The sequence below is a fragment of the Onychostoma macrolepis genome, chromosome 18 (genome assembly GCF_012432095.1).
Source record: "Onychostoma macrolepis isolate SWU-2019 chromosome 18, ASM1243209v1, whole genome shotgun sequence".
NCBI classification, from domain to species: Eukaryota; Metazoa; Chordata; class Actinopteri; order Cypriniformes; family Cyprinidae; genus Onychostoma; species Onychostoma macrolepis.
In genome coordinates this window covers 23,252,344-23,272,411 of record NC_081172.1, presented here as the reverse complement: position 1 = coordinate 23,272,411, position 20,068 = coordinate 23,252,344, and the positions used below count along the sequence as shown (strand labels likewise).

Genomic DNA, 20,068 nt, shown 5'->3' with positions numbered 1-20,068 from the left:
TCTGATCGAATCTTAAAGGGGTCATATAATGCTACATGCACTTTTACAAGTTATTTGAACTGAAATGTGTGTTGGCAGTGTGTGTACACAACCACCCTATAATGATAAAAATCCACCCAGTGTTTTTTTTGTAATCTCGTTAAATCTTTACCCCTTTCTCAAATCGAGCCGTCTGTCCGTGTGACATCACATGGACGGAGGCCCCTCCCACGATTGTTGATTGACAGTAGCGTTTCAGCACAGACTGCACTGGTGTCTTACCTCAGACCCGCCCTGAATGAGCTGTCATCAGTTGTTCCACCGCCGGAGCAGATGTAAACAAGAATGACTCCTAAGCGATTGAGGTGTTTTGTTGTTGGATGTAATAATGAACATAGCAGTAGTCATTTACTCCTGTCGTCTGAGTGGCTGAAGAGGATTAGGTTTGTTTCTGAAGAGAATGCACCCTCCATCTACCTACATGCGTCTATGTTCGCGCGAATCATTCGTGATCCAGCTTCTCCTTCAGAAAAAGTGAGTACAAGGTTTTTTTAAATGAATCTTTGCAAATGACTTTTCATAATAATGTGCTAATTAGCAAGTTTCACTATGAATGCGGCTAAAGTAAACAGTCCCTCAGAGAGCGGCTAGGAAGAGAGGGGCGGAGTCAGCAGAGCTCATTAACATTTAAAGGAGAATGACACAATACCGCTTGCTCTGACAAGAGCTGTTTTTGACAGGGTGAAAAAGGTATTTTTTTACACTACCAATGAGAAATTTTAACCAAACTATGTTACAGACTTTTCATTAAGACCCTAAAGAATAATATCAACTTGTGGAAAATGGGCATTATATGACCCCTTTAAACTGTCTGATTCGCTCTGATACCCTACATTCTGAAGAGGAACTTTTGGAACCTGATCATGATGGTATGCAGCACATCTCCTGTGATGAGTATCATTGTGCCAGGACCACTTCCCACGTATCAACAAGGACATTAATGTTTCGGTAAACTTTTTGCTCTGAATGAATGATTTTTGTCATGGTGTTAAGAACAGAAACTGCCCTTTGTTAATAATTGGAATCATTTCTGGGAACGTCCTAGGCTTTTTCATGCTGATGGCCTACACCCCAGCAGAGGCAGAGCAGAACTCCTGTCAGACAACATCTCCAGGACGCTACGTTCCATGTGACAAGTAAGCCAATTCTCAAATAACTGCTATAATGGCTCTTGTTCTACCCACTTAAATGATAGAAGTACTTGTGTTGTCCAGTCTATAAAGACTGTGTCTGTTCCCCGAATAGTGAGGTCAAAAAATCAATTTAATGCAGAATCTAAAAAAATCTGATCGTGATTAAAAAAGGTTTTTGATCTAATGTTTTTGGCTCCTAAACATTAGATCACTCACAGCCAAAGCTGTTATTGTAAATGAAATTGTCATAGATCAGTGTTTTGATGTATTCTGCTTGACTGAAACCTGGCTAAAACCAAATGACTATATTGGTCTAAATGAGTCTACTCCACCAAGCTACTGTTATAAGCACGAGCCCCATCAGATTTGTTGAGGCAGTGGTGTTGCAACAATATACAGTGATATTCTCAATGTTACTCAGAAAACAGGATACAGGTTTAACTCATTCAAAATACTTCTGGTTAATATTACAGTCAGATATGCAGAAAAAAATCTCTCCTATCTCTTGCTCTGGCAAGTGTGTATACAGACCGCCAGACATGTATGCAGATTTCAAGAATAATTTGCATATCTCCTCTCAGACCTCTTGGTTAATGTTGATAAAGCTCTAATTGTTAGAGACTTTAACATTCACGTTGATAATACAAATAATGCATTAGGACTTGCATTTACAGACTTAATAAACTCTTTTGGGTCAAGCAAAACATCACCAGACCCACTCATCTTTTTAGTCATGTGCTAGATTTAATTATATTGCATGAAATTGATCTTACTGATATAGGTATTGTACCTCAAAGTGATAATGTTACTGACGTAATACACATACTGTGTGATCACAGAATTCTGTGTAATGTTCACGGACTTAATTAACCTCCGAATCTGTGGTGGCATCACGGAATCGCCAAAAATTCCGTGATGGGCTCACAGAAGTGATACCAATGTAAGTCAGTGACAGGCATCAGCTGTGCTCCACGCACGGAAACCCTTAGCATCAATATGCCGACGCGATACTGGGGAATTTATCGTCATCGTTATTGTTCAGAACTGGGTAGGTTTAGGGTAGGGGTGGGGTCAGGTACTCCAGTGAAAGTATAACTGCATCGGAGTCACTCTTTTTACGTGGTCCGATGCAGCGCTGGTGTTGAACCAGTGAATCCGTGCATGGACCACGGCTGATGCCTTCTGTGAGCCCGTCACGGAATTTTCGGCGATTCCGTGATGCCACCACAGATTCAGGGTTAATTAAGTCTGTGAACATTACACGGAATTCTGTGAGATCATGTTGGTGTGATACTATGTCACTCTGCGTCATTGTTTGGGTAGAACTAGTTCCAACCACTAAAGATAGATTCACAAATAACCTGCGTGATTTGTCTGAAATGCTCTGTGTACCCATAAATTGACATGATCTAGACAACATAACTGAACATGACATACATTAGAAGCTGTTGCCCCTGTCAAATTAAAATAATATTAGAAAAAAAAAAAAAAAAACGTACTGCACCATGGTACAACAGTAATAACCATTCACTCAAGAAAGAAACTTGTAATCTTGAGTGCAAATGGAGAAAAACTAACTTGGAATTTTTTAGAATTGCGTGGAAAAACAGTATGTCCAGCTATAGACAGGCTCTGAAAACTGCCAGGGCCAAGCATATCCGCAAACTCACAGAAAATATCCAACACAATCCAAGGTTTTTAACACAGCGGCTAAATTTTAAAAAAATAAAAGAAAAGAGACATCACCCGAACTAAATATTCTCTCATAGTTTCACAGTCACAGACTTTATGAATTTCTTCACTGATAAAATAGATAGCATCAGAAATACAATAACAAATGTAGAATCTACAGCATCATGTAATTCAGCTTCATTCATCGCGCCCAAAGAGAAATTGCAGTGCTTTACAACTATAGGACAGGAAGAGCTAAATAAACTTACCATTGCATCTACAGTAAACCAGCGAAATATTTATTAGATCCAGTACCCACTAAATTATTGAAAGAGCTGTTACCTGTAGCAGAAGTACTGCTTCTCAATATTAACTCATCGTTATCTCTGTCATCTCCCAAAACCCTTCAAGCTGGCGGTTATGAAGCCTCTTATTAAGAAACCGCAACTATATACTTGTGAACTGGCAAATTACAGACCCATTTCAAATCTTCTGTTAACGTCTACAATTTTAGAAAAAGTTGTCTGCTCAACAAGGTTATTATAGTTTTGAATTTTTAAATTCGTTTTATTTTAATATCGTTTTCAAATTTGCTATAAAATTCAGTTTAGTTTTTATTAGTTTCATTAATATTTTTGTTCGTTTTAGTTTAGTTTTTATTTTGTAAACATTTTTATTTAGTTTTTATATAGTTTAGTACCTGTTTTAGTTTCAGTTTTAATTACAGTTTAGCAGAATCAACAGATCGCTTCCAGAGTTAACTTAACGTTAACTTTAGTGAGACAAACGTTAAGCGACATAAAATTAACACATGCTGAGATTGATTAGATTGATTGATTACACCAAAGGAAGCATTCAAGCATTTTTACTTAATAAATCTACAATAATAATTAAAGTTGCGCTTAATATCATATCTAATGGTGTGTTGTCTAAAATGTAGCCTAATTTGGTTATATGTAATTTTTCTTATTTAACCATAATCATGATATTGTAACTGTCGCGTCTTGCTCACTTTTCTGTGAACAGCTGTGCATAAATCATAGCTAGGACTAATGAAATTCAACAATAACGCGTATTTAAAACTAATGCTGGGACAGATAATCGAATGTGGGATTGGTTTGATCTAAAGTTAGGAGCATGGTTAGCTAAATTAGGAATGTTTTTAGGAGTTGCAGTATTAATAGGATTACTGTTTTGTTGTGTGCTTCCTATACTGAGGTCACTAGTTGTCAAAGCCACAGCTAGGCAAATGGAAATGCTAAGATGATGAAAACTGAATTTGAAGATTAACCAAAATGTACATTACCAGGACTGGCCTTATGCATCCAACTGGGAGTCACAAACATTGACTAATGATGGAGACTCTAGTACCTCAACTGAGGACGAAGAAGTAGTATAAAGATGAACCATAATCTGGGTGTAAGTGCTAGCCTAACCTCTGCCCAAGGGTGGCCCTCTACGATGCGCAAAGTGTCTAGGCTGAAGATCAACTATGCTATTTTTGTGTGATGTTACGTTGTTTTATGTTTTGAATTTTTATTTCTGTTGTATACATAACTGTGACAACCACAGGCAAGTGCTGAACCAATTGCATGCTCATGCTTATAACAATGTTTTATCTTAAATGAGGGATTATGGAGACAGTCAAGTCACCTTTATTTATATAGCGCTTTCAACAATACAGATTGTGTCAAAGCACTTAACAGTATCAAATTGGAGCATAGAGTGTCAGTAATGTACAAAATTAAACACTCAATTTTCAGTTAAAGGCATTTCATTATTGAATTCAGAGATGTCATTGTCTAGCTCAGTTTAGTTTAAATAGTATATGTGCAATCAAATCGACGATAATCGCTAGAAATTAAGTGTCCCCAACTGAGCAAGCCAGAGGCGACAGCGGCAAGGAACCAAAACTCCCTCTGTTACAGAATGGAGAAAAAAACCTTGGGAGAAACCAGGCTCAGTCAGGGGGCCAGTTCTCCTCTGGCCAGACGAAACCCACAGTTAAATTCCAACCGCAGCCATGTAAGATTGTCTAAAGGGCTTATCTGATTCCTGTGGTCTTGTCCCGATGGAGCATTTTAATTTATAATTTAATGTATTTGTTATATTTGTGTTTTATTCATTATTTGAAGTTTTTAATTTATATGATTTATTCATTTGCTATAATTGTAATGTATAGTTTAATGCATTTATTGTTTCTTGGTCTTTTTTTAATATATATTTGTTTGTTTATTATAATTTAAATTTATAGTTCAATTCATTTAATATATATATATATATATATACATACATACATACATACATACATACATATACATACATACATACAGGTGCTGGTCATATAATTAGAATATCATCAAAAGTTGATTTATTTCACTAATTCCATTCAAAAGTGAAACTTGTATATTATATTCATTCATTACACACAGACTGATATATTTCAAATGTTTATTTCTTTTAATTTTGATGATTATGACTGACAACTAAGGAAAATCCCAAATTCAGTATCTCAGAAAATTAGAATATTACTTGAGACCAATACAAAGAAAGGATTTTAGAAATCTTGGCCAACTGAAAAGTATGAGCATGTAGTTGGGGCTCCTTTTGCCTGAATTACTGCAGCAATGCGGCGTGGCATGGAGTCGATCAGTCTGTGGCACTGCTCAGGTGTTATGGGAGCCCAGGTTGCTCTGATAGCATTGTTGGGTCTGGCATATCGCATCTTCCTCTTCACAATACCCCATAGATTTTCTATGGGGTTAAGGTCAGGCGAGTTTGCTGGCCAATTAAGAACAGGGATACCATGGTCCTTAAACCAGATACTGGTTGCTTTGGCACTCTGTGCAAGTGCCAAGTCCTGCTGGAAAATGAAATCAACATCTCCATAAAGCTTGTCAGCAGAAGGAAGCATGAAGTGCTCTAAAATTTCCTGGTAGATGACTGCGTTGACTGTGGACTTCAGAAAACACAGTGGACCAACACCAGCAGATGACATGGCAGCACAAATCATCACAGACTGTGGAAACTTAACACTGGACTTCAAGCGACTTGGATTCTGTGCCTCTCACTCTTCCTCCAGACTCTAGGACCTTGATTTCCAAATGAAATGCAAAATTTACTTTCTTCTGAAAAGAGGACTTTGGACCACTGAGCAACAGTCCAGTTCTTTTTCTCCACAGCCCAGGTAAGACGCTTCTGACGTTGTCTCTGCTTCAGAAGTGGCTTGGTAGCCCTTTTCCTGAAGACGCCTGAGCGTGGTGACTCTTGATGCACTGACTCCAGCTTCAGTTCACTCCTTTTGAAGCTCCCACAAGTGTTTGAATCAGCTTTGCTTGACAGTATTCTCAAGCTTGCAATCATCCCTGTTGCTTGTGCACCTTTTCCTACCCAAATTATTCCTTCCAGTCAACTTTGCATTTAATATGCTTTGATACAGCACTCTGTAAACAGCCACACCTTTCAGTAATGACCCTCTGTGACTTACCCTCTTTGTGGAGGCGTCATCTTCTGGATCATTGTCAAGTCAGCAGTCTTCTCCATTATTATGGTTTCAAAGAACAAGAGATATCCGGAATTTGTACTGTAGGGATGGTCATTTATTGAAACTCAAATGTAAATATTCTAATATTTTGAGATACTGATTTTCGACTTTCATGAGCTGTAAGCTCTAATCATCAAAATTAAAAGAAAATTAAAAGAAATAAACATTTGAAATATATCAGTCTGTGTATAATGAATGAATATAATATACAAGTTTCACTTTTGAATGGAATTAGTGAAATAAATCAACTTTTGATAATATTCTAATTATATGACCAGCACCTGTATACTATTTATTATTTTAGAATGTATTTATTCATTTTGTGTAATTCATTGTTTTAATTAAAATGGTAAATGTATAAATGTATTATATTTCTATCTTTATATTGTTGCAATTTCTAACAATAATAGTATTATGTAGTTAGGTATTTTATTATATTTTTAGTTATTTTGTTTAGTTTTATTGTATTTTAGTCGATGTCTTCACTGGGGATATGTCTCTGAGGCTCATCTAGGTGTCCTGGTCTCTGCTGATGATCAGGGCAATAGACATCATCTCTTGGTGCTGATCCACCATCTGATTGGATACTGACTGAGAAACAGAATAAGAAAGAAACAGACAAATATTAGCATAGATGCCGTTCTTCTTACGATGTAACGAGTACATCGTGTGTTAAGGGGAGTGTTCCCGGTTCCAGTTGATCTAATTAACGCAGCCTAACAATCCTTTAACAGATTTGAATAATAGAAGTGTATTAGTGTGTTATGTGTAAGCCAGGCTAAAGAGATGGGTCTTTAAACTAGATTTAAACTGTCAGCGTGTGTCTGCCTCCGGAACAGTGTTAGGTAGATTGTTCCAGAGTTTGGATGCTAAATAGGAAAAGGATCTGCCGCCCGCAGTCGATTTTGATATTCTAGGTATTATCAAAATGGCCAGAGTTTTGAGAACGCAGCGGACATGGAGGACTATAATGTGATAAGAGCTCGCTCAAGTACTGAGAAGCTAAGCCATTCAGGGCTTTATAAGTAATTAAAAAGATTTTAAAATCTATCTGATGTTTGATATCAAATAGATATCAATATCTGATGATATCTTGCCAGTGCAGTGTTGACAGAACCGGGCTAATATGGTCATACTTCCTGGTTCTAGTAAGGACTCTAGCTGCTGCATAATGGATCAACTGTAGTTTGTTGATCAAGCGTGCAGAACAACCACCCAATAAAACATAACAATAGTCTAACCTTGAGGTCATAAACGCATGAATTAGCATTTCTGCATTTCATGTTGAGAGCATAGGTCGCAATTTAGATATGTTTTTGAGATGGAAAAACGCAGTTTTACAGATGCTAGAAACATGGATTTCAAATGAAAAATTGCTATCAAACAGCACACCTAGGTACCTAACTGATGAAGAAGAATTGACAGAGCAGCCATCAAATGTTAGATGGTGTTCTAGGTTATTACATGTGGGGTTTTTAGGTCTGATAATTAACACCTCTGTTTTTTCAGAATTTAGCAGTAAGAAATTACTCTTCATCCAATTTTTTATATCGACTATGCATTCTGTTAGTTTCTTAATTTGGTGTGTTTCACCGGGCTGCGAAGAAATATAGAGCTGAGTATCGTCAGCATAACAGTGAAAGCTAATAAGAAATATAATTGTGAGGATACTACCTTTTCTAGTATCTTTGACAGAAAAGGGAGATTTGAGATCAGTCTGTAACTAACTAGATCTTTGGGGTCAAGTTGTATTTTTTTAATGAGAGGCTTAATAACAGCCAATTTGAAGGTTTTGGGGACATATCCAAATGACAATGATGAATTAATAATAGCCAAAAGAGGATCTATGACTTCTGGAAGCAGCTCTTTTAGTAGTTTAGATGGAATAGGGTCTAACATACATGTTGTTGGTTTAGATGATTTAACAAGTTTATACAATTCTTCCTCTCCTACAGTAGAGAATGAGTGGAATTGTTCCTCAGGGGATCTATAGTGCATCTATCTGATGCGATACTGTAGCTGATGGCTGCATGGTTACAATTTTATCTTTGATAGTATTGATTTTGGAGGTAAAGTAGTTCATAAAGTCATTACTGCTGTGCTCTTGGGAAATGCCAACACCTGTTGATGATGTATTTTTTGTTAATTTAGTCACTGTATTGAATAAATACCGGGGGTTATGTTTGTTTTCTTCTAGAAGAGATGAAAAGTAATCAGATCTAGCAATTTTTAATGCTTTTCTGTAGGATAGGGTACTTTCCCACCAAGCTATACGAAATACCTCTAGTTTTGTTTTCCTCCAGCTGCGCTCCATTTTCCGGGCTGCTCTCTTTAGGGCACGAGTGTGCTCATTATACCACGGTGTTGGAGTCTTATCCTTAATCTTCCTTAAGTGTAAAGGAGCAACCGTACAGTCAGGTCCATAAATATTGGGACATCGACACAATTCTAACATTTTTGGCTCTATACACCACCACAATGGATTTGCCCACGCCATGACACTACCACCACCATGCTTCACTGATGAGGTGGTATGCTTAGGATCATGAGCAGTTCCTTTCCTTCTCCATACTCTTCCCATCACTCTGGTACAAGTTGATCTTGGTCTCATCTGTCCATAGGATGTTGTTCCAGAACTGTGAAGGCTTTTTTAGATGTCGTTTGGCAAACTCTAATCTGGCCTTACTGTTTTTGAGGCTCACCAATGGTTTACATCTTGTGGTGAACCCTCTGTATTCACTCTGGTGAAGTCTTCTCTTGATTGTTGACTTTGACACACATACACCTACCTCCTGGAGAGTGTTCTTGATCTGGCCAACTGTTGTGAAGGGTGTTTTCTTCACCAGGGAAAGAATTCTTCGGTCATCCACCACAGTTGTTTTCCGTGGTCTTCCGGGTCTTTTGGTGTTTTTGCTATCTCTGATGGGTTTGTTTTGTTTTTCAGCCTAATGATGGCTTGCTTCACTGATAGTGACAGCTCTTTGGATCTCATCTTGACAGTTGACAGCAACAGATTCCAAATGTAATAGCACACTTGAAATTAACTCTGGACCTTTTATCTGCTCATTGTAATTGGGATAATGAGGGAATAACACACACCTGGCCATGGAACAGCTGAGAAGCCAATTGTCCCATTACTTTTGGTTCCTTAACAAGTGGGATGCACATATGCAAACTGTTGTAATTCCTACACCGTTCACCTGATTTGGATGTAAATACCAAATTAAAGCTGACAGTCTGCAGTTAAAGCACATCTTGTTCGTTTCATTTTAAATACATTGTGGTGGTGTATAGAGCCAAAAATGTTAGAATTGTGTCGATGTCCCAATATTTATGGACCTGACTGTATATAAAGTGCTAGAGAAGAGAGAGAGTCCATAGTTTCTGTTACATCATCAAGTTGTTCTGAGCTATTGGATATGCTGAGGAACTGAGATAAGTCAGGAAGATTATTTATAAAGCAGTTTTTTGTGGTAGAAGTGATGGTTTTACCATATTTGTATAAGGAGTTGGCTTTACAGCTTTAGCTATATGTAATATACAGGAGACTAGATAATAATCTGAAATATCATCACTCTGCTGCAAAATTTCAATGCCACTGACATCAATTCCATGTGACAGTATTAAATCTAGAGTATGATTTCAACAATGAGTAGGTCCTGACACGTGTTGTTTAAGACCAATAGAGTTTAGAATGTTTATAAATGCTGATCCCAACAAATTTTTTTCATTATCAACATGGATATTAAAATCACCAACAATTAGGACTTTATCTGCAGCCAGCACCAACTTGGATAGAAAATCAGCAAATTCTTTAATAAAGTCTGTATGGTGCCCTGGTGGCCTGTATACAGTAGCCAGTACAAATATCACAGGGGATTTATCATTAACACTTGTTTCTTTGGATAACTGCACATTTTCCATGTCTCCTTTGTCTGACACACCCATTTCAGGTCTTGGAGTTGCTACTAATGAGCTGATGAGTTGAATCAGGTGATTGATAAAGGAGACATGCAAAATGTGCAGTGTTGGGGAGGCTCCAGGAACAAGTTTGGGAACCCCTGTGTTATATGAAGCACCATTACTTCGAACGAATTATACTTGAAACCCAACCTCTGAGAAATACTGAAAATATTTCTATAAATTGTAGCAACACCTCCCCCTTTACCTTTTGGACACGGTTCATGTTTGTAACAGTAATCTTGGGGTGTAGACTCGTTTAAAGTAATGTAATCATCTGGTTTTAGCCAGCTTTCTGTCAAACAAAGCACATCTAGTTTATGGTCAGTGAAAGATATCATTTACAAAAAGTGTTTTTGTAGAAAGGGATCTAATATTCAATAAGCCAAGCTTTATCATGTGTTTATCTGTATTATATCTGTTTTTTATTTGTTGAACATCAATTAAATTGTTACTATTACTTTGGTTTGGATGTTTTCTGTATTTTCTAGTATGGGGAACAGACACAGTCTCTATAGTGTGATATCTAGGTGAAGGAGTCTCTATGTGCTGAGAATTAACTGACTTCTGTGGCGTGAGGCGGCTAGCAGACAGTCGGTTTAGCCAGTCTGTCTGCATCCTGACCTGGGCCCCAGTTAGTCAAATACAAACTCTATGACTATGTGCCATATTTCTAGAGAGAAGAGCAGCACCACCCCAGGAGGGATGAACACCATCTCTTTTCAACAGGTCAGGTCTGCCCCAAAAACTCGTCCAATTGTCTATAAAGCCTATGTTATTCTGCGGGCACCACTTAGACATCCAGCCATTGAGTGACGACATTCTGCAATGAATCTCATCGCCACGGTAAGCAGGGAGCAGACCAGAGCATATTACAGTGTCTGACATCGTATTTGCAAGTTCACACACCTCTTTAACATTATTTTTAGTGACCTCCGACTTGCAAAGTCAAACATCATTAGTGCCGACGTGGATAACAATCTTACTGAATTCACGTTTAGCATTAGTCAGCACTTTTCAATTTACCAAGATGTCAGGCGCTCTGGCTCCCGGTAAACAATGGACTATGGTGGCTGGTGTCTCTATTGTCACGTTCCGTACAATAGAATCGCCCATAACTAGAGCACTTTCAACAGGTTTCTCAGTGGGTGCGTCACTGAGTGGTGAAAACCTGTTTGATGTTCTGATCGGAACTGAAGAGCGGTGTTTTGACCCGCGACTAGGCCGCCTCACAGTCACCCAGTTGCCCTGCTGCACGGGCTCAACCGGAACCGAAAAATGTACAGGACTCCCTAAACTAGTCGCATCCAAAGCGGTATCTGCAGCCCTCACATTCTTACTATCCTCAACTAAAATTTGGATGTGTGTCTCTAGTTCTAAAACCTTCTCTATCAGCCTAACTATTTCCCTGCATTTATCACACGTTAATCCCTCGCTGCTGACAGAGACAGATAAACTGTACATGTGGCAAACAGTGCAAACAACAATAGCAGGAGAAGAAGCCATTACTCGCCATGATTGATGAATGATACCAACTTAACTTACCACTTACCACTGTTGTTTGATGAAAAAAGAAAACAATAGTAGGCGCAAATAGAAACGCGAATTGTCACTTGCGGTTCCAGCTAACTGGCTAACGAATGCTAACGTGCTGCACGCGCGCTGAACTCACGCTGATCTCACGGTTTTAAAAGCGAACGATCAAATTATTTAGATTAGTTTGAAAGATAACACCAGAAATATGGTGGAAATTAAGTTATATATTATCACTTTAAACAACAGGGAGTGAAAGTAAGGTATTCAATAAAAAGCGAAGCTACACGGAGCTGCAATCGCAAACCTCTCAGCAGCACAACAGACAGGAACAGACTGAAGCAATCTTGAACTGAGACAGGATCTTTTACTCCTTCCTAGTCAAGTGTGGGGGAGAGGTTTGGTCCTGCTGCTCCGCCAGAGTGCTGTTGCATAATCTAGTCATTGTTGATAAAACTGTGTGACTTAATTTAGTCACTAGGTAGTGATAACTGTTGACTGAATTATGAAACTGCACTCTGGGTAAAAACAAGTAAAAGGTGAGACTTAGTAAGTCTCAAAGGGGAATGTAGAAGAGTTTTATTAATCAAAATATAAATTAATCAAGTATAATTAATCAAGTGAATATAGCCATATATGTATCAAGTTATTCTACTATTATAAACATGTATCTGCCTGTGTGTAGAGGCCAGCATGAGAAGAGGATGTGTAGACATACATTCTGCGCTGAAACTGCACATCCTGTTGTGACATTAGTCAAAAACTATATGATGGTGCCTATTCTTTAACGTAAATGGAGGCATCCTGTTCGCTTCCTGAAAGCAGACTAGAGGCACATCCAAAAAAAGGTGAACAATAATGATATAGGAAATCTATTGAACTCGCCTTAGAAAAAACTGTATATAAGAGGGTGCAAACCCAGATTCGGGAGATTCTCTGCAGAGACTCTCGACTGCGTTATCTCTGATAATAAAGTCCATTTTCTGACACCAAAACCCCAAGACTTCAAGAGCAATTCTTCATAGAGAGGATAGAAACTACCACAGATCCAGCACTAATAGAGTGATACAGCCACGACTGGATGATAAGAGCAGGTCATTTGTAACTCTAATGCAAGCAGTCTCAGTAATACGATACAGTTAAAATCCTGACTGGAAATCCTGACATAAGAAAGAATGTAGTTGTAAGGATACTGCTTTTTCTAGTATCTTTAACAGAAAAGGGAGATTTGAGATTGTTCTGTAATTAACCAGTTGTCTAGGATCACGTTAATGAGATCCTTAATAACAGCTAGTTTGAAGGTTTTTGGGACAGATTAATAATATTCAGAAGAGAATATATGATGTCTGGAAGCACCTCCTTTAGTAGCTTTAATGGTATAGGGTCTAACATACGTGTTTGTTGGTTTAGATGATTTAACAAGTTTACACAATTCTTCCTCTCCTACAAATGAGTAGAATTGTATCTGATGCGATACTGTAGCGAACGACTGCATGGTTAATATTTTCTTTCTGACAGTGTCAATCTTGGAAGTAAAGAAATTTATAAAGTCATTACGGTTGTGCTGTTGGGAAATCTCTTCAACTGTTGATGTTTTATTTTTCTTTAATTTAGCCACTGTATAGAAAAAAATACCTAGGGTTGTGTTTGTTTTCTTCTAAAAGAGATGAAAAGCTGGCAGTTTTTAATGCTTTTCTGTAGGATAGGGTACTTTCCCTGCATGCAATATGAAATACCTCTAGTTTTGTTATCTTCCAGCTGCACTCCATTTTCTGGGCTGCTCTCTTTAGGGTGTGAATGTGCACTAGAAAAGAGAGAGTATAGTTTCTGTTACAACAAGTTTTTCTGAGCTATTGGATATGCTGAAGAGCTACTGAGGATCTACTGATCTACACTCATTCACCAGAATACAGGCTGTGGTCTTAGCTTGATGGTCCCTAATAGGCACCGTCACAGTGAATTTACTGGACACATCAGTCATCGCCATCAACTCCTCCTGTCCAGAGTGTGACAGCTCTAAGATGGTCAAATCAATAGCCACAATCTCATTCAAGTCAAGTCATCTTTAACTATATAGTGCTTTGTACAATACATTGCCCCTGCTGCCAGAACTTCCTCTCTACCTCTATAACCAGCTAGTACTGCTCCTAGTCCAACATAACTGGCATAAACCTCTAAAATAAAGGGATGATCCAAATATTACACTGGAGCAAAGCTTGAAATGCTTCCTCAAATTGCTCTGACCATACCGCAGTTACTTTCTGACCATACTTACTAGACTAACCTCCCATCAACTCTGACACTACTTTGTATAATGGGGCCGCCAACTTGGCAAAACCCTCCACAAAGTGCCTATAATAGCTGGCAAAACCCAAGACAGTTTACAGATCTGACACCGTTGTAGGGTGAGTCCACTGGACTACAGCCTCAATCTTCTTAGGACCTGTCACAACCCCCCGAGAGGAGATAAAATGCTCCAGATAACTCATCTCATCTCTCAAAAAAAAAAAAAAGCAGTCGTGAGAGAACCAACGGGCACCTGCCAAAGAGGTCCAATGTTTCCTCAGTCTGAGGCAGTGGGAAGGGGTCTTTGCGGGCCTTAGAGTTAAGTTGATGGCAATTAACACATCCTAATATGATCGGAAAAGCATATGGACTGCAACTCTCCTGAATGATCTGTGCATCTAACAACTGACTAATATGGGTCTTTACCAGCATGTGTTCTGATGGTGGAATGCGACTAGAGGTTCATACACCCTAAATCTCTTTTATGAGTGGTGAACACATCTTGAAACTCCCAGAGAAGGGCTCTAACCTGCGTTTGTTCTTCTTCAGTTAATGTTCCCAATTCAACAGAGTAGAATTCATCAGATATACCTCCTGCAATGTACCTATTACAGTAGTGGGGTAGAGCACTACATTAATGGCCTTGGCACCTCAGTCTAATGGTTTGAGCAGCCAAATATCCGTTATAAACAGTATTCCGTATAATTAAAACAAAATAATTAACCAAAATGATCTCCAGTTTTATGACCTCCAACATTTTATTCTACAAACATTTCAACTTTATAATACTTTTATAATAAAGAATGTTTTATACACTGTAAATACTTTAAAGGAAATACTCAATGTTATAAATCAGAAATTTCCTGTACAGTGTGGCTGATCTGTTACACTGCAGAAGCTCTATCAGCTTGAAAGTGAAATGTGAGTCTGCAATGACGCTCTCACTGCTCACGCACAGGCAAGCGCAGGATGTGTGAAACAGGCCTAATCCCCACATCATCCAGCCATTAATTATTGATTCTGAATTTAATTTGCAAGTCAGATTGACTCAAAGTCATAGATTCTTTCTGTTAAATCATTTATACAGGTCATTCAGAGGTAATAATAATGGCTTTGATTAATATATGTTGTGCAGCTCAATGCTGGGCATACCGGATTCCTTTCCTCCATTATTTTTGAATGTGTGTCATACTGGGAAATGTGGGATAGTTTATATCAAATATGAGGTCCTTTCTAAGGTTATGACACTCTTCAGTGAAGTTTTATTTTCAATTAAAGTAGAGTTCTGTTGGAGCTGTGGCTTAGTAGTTCCTGCACAGGATCTGCATTCTGTGTTTTAATATGGGATGTAGAGATATTAACAGAGTAGTGGCGTGAAACAAGGAAATGTTAGGAAAGGCTGGGGAATGCACATGCCACTGGGATTCTGCTTTGTCTGTCATCAGTTATTCAATTAATCAACTAAATTTAAATAGAATAGTTGATTTAGTATTTTAAATTACACACACACGCACAGATTTTTGTCAACAGAGAAATTGATGTAACATTCTGGTCAAAGGATGGAAAAAAAGATTCTTTTGAAGTCAATGCAGGCTAAAGACAAGGCAGTTTGAGTGTGTGTGTGTTTATGCGAGAAATAGAGTTATAATATCAGATTCATAAAAGCATATTGCATGCAGTTCAGGGTAGGATGAAATAGGTGTAAAACTCACAATAGTTTGTATGCATGGGTGTGTGTGTGTGTGTGTGTGTGTGTGTGTGTGTGTGAGTGAGATAGCATGAGTACATGCATCTACACACACACTGGTCCAAGGCCTTTATGTTTGCAAGCACAACATGCTCCTTAACACTAGTTACAGCACAGCAGTAATGACTTTATGAACTATTTTACTTCCAAGATCGGTACTATCAGAGATAAAATTGTAACCATGCAGCCGTCAGCTAAAGTATCGCATCAGATAGTGCACTACAGATCCCCTGAGGAATTCCACTCATTCTCTACTATAGGAGAGAAAGAATTGTATAAATTTGTTAAATCATCTAAACCAACAACATGTATGTTAGACCCTATTCCATCTAAACTACTAAAAGAGGTGCTTCCAGAAGTCATAGATCCTCTTTTGGCTATTATTAATTTGTCATTGTCATTAGGATATGTTCCCAAAACCTTCAAATTGGCTGTTATTAAGCCTCTCAACACACAACTTCATCCCAAAGATCTAGTTAATTACAGACCGATCTCGAATCTCCCTTTTCTGTCAAAGATACTAGAAAAGGTAGTATCCTCACAATTACATTCCTTCTTAGAAAAAAATGGTATCTGTGAGGATTTCCAGTCAGTCAGTCTGAGACTGCTCACATTAGAGTTACAAATGACCTGCTCTTATCATCTGATCGTGGTTGTATCTCTCTATTAGTACTACTGGATCTTAGTGCTGCGTTCGACACTATCGACCACAACATTCTTTTAAATAGACTAGAAAACTTTGTTGGTATTAGTGGAAGTGCATTAGCATGGTTCAAATCATACTTATCTGACCGCCATCCATTTTGTAGCAGTGAATGAAGAGGTATCATATCGATCACAGGTGCAGTATGGAGTACCTCAAGGCTCAGTACTTGGGCCGTAACTTTTCACGCTTTACATGTTACCCTTAGGAAATATCATCAGGAAACACGGTGTTAGCTTTCACTGTTATGCTGAAGATATTCAGATATATATTTCTTTGTGGCTCGGCAAAACACACCAAATTGAGAAACTAACGGAATGCATAGTCGATATAAAAAACTGGATGACAAGTAATTTCTTACTGCTAAATTCTGAAAAAACAGAGGTGTTAATTATCGGACCTAAAACCCCCACATGGAATAACTTGGAACACTGTCTAACACTTGATGGCTGCTCTGTCGATTCTTTGTCATCAGTTAGGAACCTAGGTGTGCTATTTGATAGCACTCTTTCCTTTGACAGCCACGTTTCTAGTATTTGTAAAACTGCATTTTTTCATCTTAAAAATACATCTAAATTGAGACCTATACTCTCAAAGTCAAATGCAGAAATGTTAATTCATGCATTTATGACCTCAAGGTTAGATTATTGTAATGCTTTATTGGGTGGTTGTTCTACACGCTTAATAAACAAACTCCTTCTCGTACTAGAACCAGGAAGTATGACCACATTAGCCCGGTTCTGTCAACACTGCACTGGCTCCCTATTAAACATTGTATAGATTTTAAAATCTTGTTAATTACTTATGAAGCCCTGAATGGTTTAGCTCCTCAGTACTTGAGCGAGCTCTTATCGTGTTATAGACCTCCACATCCACTACGTTCTCAAAACTCTGGCTATTTGATAATACCTAGAATATCAAAATCAACTGCGGGCAGCAGAACCTTTTCCTATTTAGCACCAAAACTGTGGAACAATCTAAACACTGTTCGGGAGGCAGACACAATCTGTCAGTTTAAATCGAGATTAAAGACCCATCTCTTTAACCTGGCTTACACATAATACAGTAATATACTTCTAATATCCAAATCCGTTAAAGGATTTTTATGCTGCATTAATTAGGTCAACCAGAACCGGGAACACTTCTCATAACACCCAATATACTTGTTACATCGTAAGAAGAATGGCATCTATGCTAATATTAGTCTGTTTCTTTCTTATTCCGAGATCACCATAGCCACCCGATCCAGTCTGTATCTAGATCAGATGGTGGATCAGCACCTAGAGATGACCTCTACAGCCCTGAACATCAGCGGAGATCAGGACACCTAGATGAACCCCAGAGACAGATCCCATTGAGGATCTCGTCACCTAGACAGTCATCGGGACAAGACCACGGGAACCAAATGAGTCCTTTACACAATATGACTTTGCTGCAGTTGGAATTGAACTGCTGGTCCGTCTGGTCAGAGGAGAACTGGCCCCCCGACTGAGCCTGGTTTCTCCCAAGGTTTTTTTCTCCATTCTGTCACCAACAGAGTTTTGGTTCCTTGCAGCTGTAACCTCTGACTTGCTTAGTTGGGGACACTTCATTTCCTGCGATATCATTGACTTGATTGCCCAGATATTATTTAAACTGAACTGAGCTGGACGATGACATCATTGAATTCAATAATGAAATGCCTTTAACTGAAAATTGAGTGTTTAATCTTGTCATTTTACATTATTGGCACTATTTTCCTATTTTGATATTGGAAAGTTGCTTTGACACAATCTGTATTGTTAAAAGCGCTATATAAATAAAGATGACTTGACTTACTGTCTTAATTTCATTCTTCCCCATTCACTTTCTTTTTTTTTTTTTTTTTTCCATTCACTTTCAATGGCCGGCCATTTTTGGCAAGTGTGATTTTCTGCAATTTTGTACAAAATAAAAGCCTTTCAAAACAGACTTCCTGATTAAACATTAAAGCACACTAGTGTGATAAACAGTAAATTTTCATAATTTTTAATCTCATATTGAGTGACATTTTCACTCAAAAAATTAGGTGCCTACTCTCAGATAAATGAGGCCTACGATTAATAAGATGCAAATAGAAACACAAAACCAGTCCTAAACTAAAGAAAAGAAGTTGACGAAAAGATTGAATCCAATCTTTGGTGATAATATAGCATAATGAGTGATTTATAAGCAGTTTTTTGAGGCCGGGTCATTTTTGTCCAGGAACACCACAAGTCTAACAAGGTGAAAACTATCCCCCAAAAAAGTACGAAAATGATTAAAAAAAAAAGCATAAAAAAAAAAAATGAGAAGTAGTTATACCCTTTGTGAACAAAGTCATTAAATTTCAGTCCAATGCGATAACATTAACTAGTAGGCTATTTTTGGGAAAAAGAAAATCATCTTCGGACAAAAATGACCCGAACACCACTTGAGGGATATATACCTGGCTGTACAGTATTTACAAATTTCTTATAAATTATTGTTTAATTTCTGTTTTATTTCAATTAAAATTCTTGCATTGTTACACCTAGTAATAGTTAGATCAAAACTAATCTATAAATTACTGGACATTTTTAAGTAGTCTTACAATAGGATATAATCTCAAATATGATCTTACTTATTAGTCATGTTTTTTTGTTACCACTACCAGATTGCATTTCAGATTTAAGGTACCCCAACACTGGACACCAGTATTTCAAATAGTCTTGAGCTCTAAATGTCATATTTGGGTTAATGTATATTTGTGTTAAAATGCATATTTGTTAATATTGAAAAATGTTAACATTTATTTACTTTATACAAAATTTTCTTCACAAAAATTATCTCATTATTGTGCATTATTTTTTTCTCTGTCCAGAGGTCTCCTGTGCTGCTGCTGCCTGTGGCATGGGATATCACAGCCTTACAGTGCAGCAATTTTTGATATCCATCAAGCTCTAATTTACTCCCTGTGTATCCGGAGCTCTGCCTGGGCCGTCAGTTGGTGGTGGTAAGAGGATACAATAAGAGCGTGTCCAAGGCGGCTCATGAAGGGCACAGCAATCCATCACTTGAACCCATGATGGATCATACTAGCATCTGCGATGAATAGGAACGCAAGGCTGAAAACACACTGAGGCAAAATGAGGAGGAATATACATTACATCCATTTAATCATCCCAGAGTCTGTAAGGCGAGGCGAGCACGGAGGTACAGGGTCTAGCAAACATTAACATTCCTCTTTTTTTTCTGACATTCTACTTCCTGCTGTATACCAGCCTAGATTGATTGTGGAGGAGAGGGCTCTATACCAGTTTCAGCTGGTGCTTTTCAAAAGTGTAGAAGCATATACTTTCAAAAGTGTAGAAGCAATGATGCTTCTAAAGACTGCTTCTCTAAACTACGACTAAACAGTGAAATTTAAGACACCAATTTAGCTTTGTGCTCAAGTGTATTAGTAAATGTCTTCT

General features: G+C 38.0%; 1 long non-coding RNA gene across 1 annotated transcript; it reads left to right on the top strand.

Annotated features, from left to right (window-relative positions):
• Positions 1 to 559: 559 nt before the first annotated feature.
• Positions 560 to 18,342, top strand: LOC131524840 (uncharacterized). Its single transcript, XR_009267086.1, has 4 exons — positions 560 to 987; positions 1,085 to 1,175; positions 11,025 to 11,193; positions 17,843 to 18,342. It is a non-coding gene; the product is annotated as an uncharacterized LOC131524840 (long non-coding RNA).
• The last annotated feature ends 1,726 nt before the right edge of the window (positions 18,343 to 20,068 follow it).